General features: G+C 35.0%; 1 pseudogene; it reads right to left on the reverse strand.

The window, feature by feature from the left end:
* Positions 1 to 316: 316 nt before the first annotated feature.
* Positions 317 to 1,150, reverse strand: LOC131067255 (uncharacterized; annotated as a pseudogene).
* Between the last annotated feature and the right edge of the window lie 2,458 nt (positions 1,151 to 3,608).

Below are 3,608 nucleotides of genomic sequence, written 5' to 3' on the forward strand. Positions count from 1 at the left end.
GAAAATATACGAGAATTCATAACAACACATTCATATATTCATGTATAGATATGTGGACCCAAATCTAAATGTTTAAACAAGCTAAAAATACATGAAATATAAAACAAATATTTTTATAATCAAAGCCTTAAACTTGTTTTGAGTATATACAATGGCATCAAATAGCAAAAAATTATCTGTCAATAAGTTTTTAAAAGAAGTAGGGGAGAAGATTGCAATCCACTCTAGCTTCTAGATTCTAAATGCTTTGAATTGACTTGACAATCTTGCAAAAAAGTTGGAACCTATCAGCTTCTTCACTTTTCTTTTCACTTTTCTATGTCCCCACCTTTACAAATTCCATAGCAAGTACATGGGTATGAATGGTGTTGCCACCAAATACAAGCTTACCCGGTTGACGTATTGGAGCTCTTGAAGGGGATCTTGACCTTGCTGATTTAATTTTCGGACTTTTGGGTGATAGAGGTTTTCCATCCAGACGCCTTCCAACTCTAGTGCAAGCACTAAATCTGCATTGAGATTCTTCTCCATGTTCTCTAGATGTAATTTCTCTTGTTGTTCTTGCACTAGATGTAGTAGTGCAGATATTAGTAGGATTTAATGGCAACCTTTCAGGTTCTTTGTAATCAAGAGGAGGAGCAAAGTCCACTTCCAAATCTGTGTCAAACACACTTATGGCAGATTTAGGTTTTGTTTCAACTATATTTATACAATATGTGGTATTGTTATAATCTATCTTAATGGTATCCCCTATGGTTAAACAAGAGAAGTTCCTCAGAGAAACCTCCAAGAAAGCTTTTGGGTTGGATATGTCTAAAAAATTCTTTGTGTGGGGCTATAATTTCAAACTCGTTCCCTTTGGAAGAGTGGCATGCTTCAATTTAACTTTATCTCCTAGTTGTAGAAGCATATTTTACATCATCCAAAGTGGCATATAAATTATACCCTCCTTAGCCACGAATTCAAGTACTCCACCGTGTGAGATGTGGCCTGTGATGGTATTCTGAAGCTGGAAAAGCATTCGATACTCTATTTCTTGAGATATCAGACAAGAAAGAGCAGATGGAGGCATTATAATTTTGTTGGCTTTTTCTAGCTCTGGTTTGTCAGTATAAATGGGAGGATAACATTGATAGATCTGCTCAAAAGTAGCTGCTTCTGCATACCAATTTCTATCTTCATAAGGCCCTCCATACCTATATCTTCAGTATAAATGGGTAGATAACATTGATAGATCTGCTAAAAAGTAGCAGCTTCTCCATACCAAAGCCCTCTATATCTATATCTTATCTATCCATATCTTCTTTGATAAGATCCATCTTCATGGTCATTCATATCTTCCTCAGGTCATGTATGTCCATCTTCATTATATCTTTCTTCCTCATGCACATTTATATCTTCATCAGATGCATCTTCAAGCTTTCTTTCTTCTTCATGTCCATTGATATCTTCACTAGGTTCTACATATCCATGTCTTCCTTTATTGTCTTATCTATCTTCATGCACATTCATATCTTCGTCAGATCCATTTTAGGCTTTCTTTCTTCTTCATATCCATTGATATCTTTACCAGGTTCTACATATCCATATCTTCCTTCATTACCTATTCTATCTTCATGAGAACCTTCACATTCAAACGTCTTTTCCTTACCAACATTATCCAGGTTCTCATTCAAATGTCTCTTCCTTACCAACATTATCCATTTCTGAAAGAACTTTACAGATTTTGAGCTCTCAGATAAATTCCTGTATAGTTATATTTTCTTTATGGTTGGTTCTTAGCAATTAAATATAGACGTCATGCAAGGATTGTGTTAAGTGGTCCATCAAAATATAAATGAACCTATATCACTATTAATATGAAATAAGATTGAGTCCAAGGGGTTGAACTTAACTGGTTAAAACACTGGGTTCTCACTAGGAGACCCAAGTTCAACTCGCAATAGAGACATCTAAAAGTGGAACTCTAAGCTGTGACTCTTGGCCTTCCATAATGGGGTAGGTCTTGGGTATATGAATTTTGAACTTCCTTGATTAATTCTTAAAAAAGAAATGCTAATATATTTTTAGTTTTTGCATCATGCATACTAATCCATCTTTAAATGATAAATCTTCATTTAAAAGTTTTCTTTGTTTTTCCAAACTCTAATTTTATTTAAAAAGTAAATAGAGGATGTAGATTTATTTTTGTTAAAATGAATAAAATTATAGTCTATATAATATTTTGTGTATTGAATATAATTATAAAGTTATTTGAAGAAATATTTTTAGTACATTGAGTTTTTTTACTGCTGTTATAGGTGAAGGAATTTTATTTGCAAACAAGCTCAAACAAGATGGTGGCACCAAAGAAAGTTAAAAGTTTGACTATTTATAAGAGATGGAACACCAAGAAGAGATTGACAAAACAACAAATTAGATCTTTAGAGCCTCCCCCTATAACATAATAAGAAGCATGTTTTAAGCCTACTCATGGTTTCCTTTACCTTTTTTCTTTCATTAAATCTACTTGTAATATCCCACTAGGAACCTAAAGGAAAACAACACAACTAGGCAACTAAAGGGTGCAATAATTTTATTTTTTTATTAAGTGCATTAATTATAACCATTGCACATCTAGTAACATAGCGGACGACTAACAAATGATTTCCTAAGGGTTACCAATGAAGATTAATTGTAGATTATATTAACACCATGGTTAATCCAATTGTCCATTTAATTGGATAAAGTAAATGTTCAAGTTTAAAACTACACATACATGTAAATTCCATAATGAGAGAATCAAGTATTCCTATGCATTCAATTTTCCATAAATCATTTATACACAAGATCAAAGTAACTGAATTAACATACATTCCACTGACATAATAATACAATACCCATAAATACATGGCTTCCAATAATGCCATAGATTACAAAGTTACAATATCAAGGTTACATAAAAGTTTGATACAATGACCACAAGGTCTCAACTGAACAATGATCATGAACATGAGCTGGTACATGAACCACAAACCAAGAAACACTAGTGAAGCCTTTCCTCGCCTGAAGATACAATCCAGAACATCCGATGGGAAGTGGCACTACCACCCGACCATGTGATCCTGAAATGGAACCACCCCACCGTGCTAGGAGATAGTAGAAAACCCTCAAGCAAGCAAAGTAAGACAAGTACGAAAGAACTACAAGACTCCACAAACATCCATGTGACTCAACTCACAAAACACTAGTGACTCAAAGGAGAGAGTGTCATCGCATAGCTTGATGGTTACCATGGTAGGCCTCCTAGGTCTCGGCTCTCTGTCCTAGTAACCTCTCCAGGCTTCCGGCTCCACCTAAGTCTCATGCGGACACTAGCATTCCTTTTGTGAAGAAAAGGTGGTAAGTTTACCGTTCCAAGCCTTCTCGTAACATTATGAGCCCTATACTAGAACTCACCTATGCACGGGGTACATTATCTTAATTAATATTTATTCCACTCCCCCATAATATATTATTAGGTTATCACTTTTTAGCTAACTTTCGATGGGTTATCCTGTCATCCACTCCGGGCACGGCCCTCACTCAAAAGCCACTCTCTCTCATAGGATACTAATAGGAAAGATCTC

This window comes from Cryptomeria japonica, chromosome 7 (genome assembly GCF_030272615.1).
Source record: "Cryptomeria japonica chromosome 7, Sugi_1.0, whole genome shotgun sequence".
Lineage (NCBI taxonomy): Eukaryota > Viridiplantae > Streptophyta > Pinopsida > Cupressales > Cupressaceae > Cryptomeria > Cryptomeria japonica.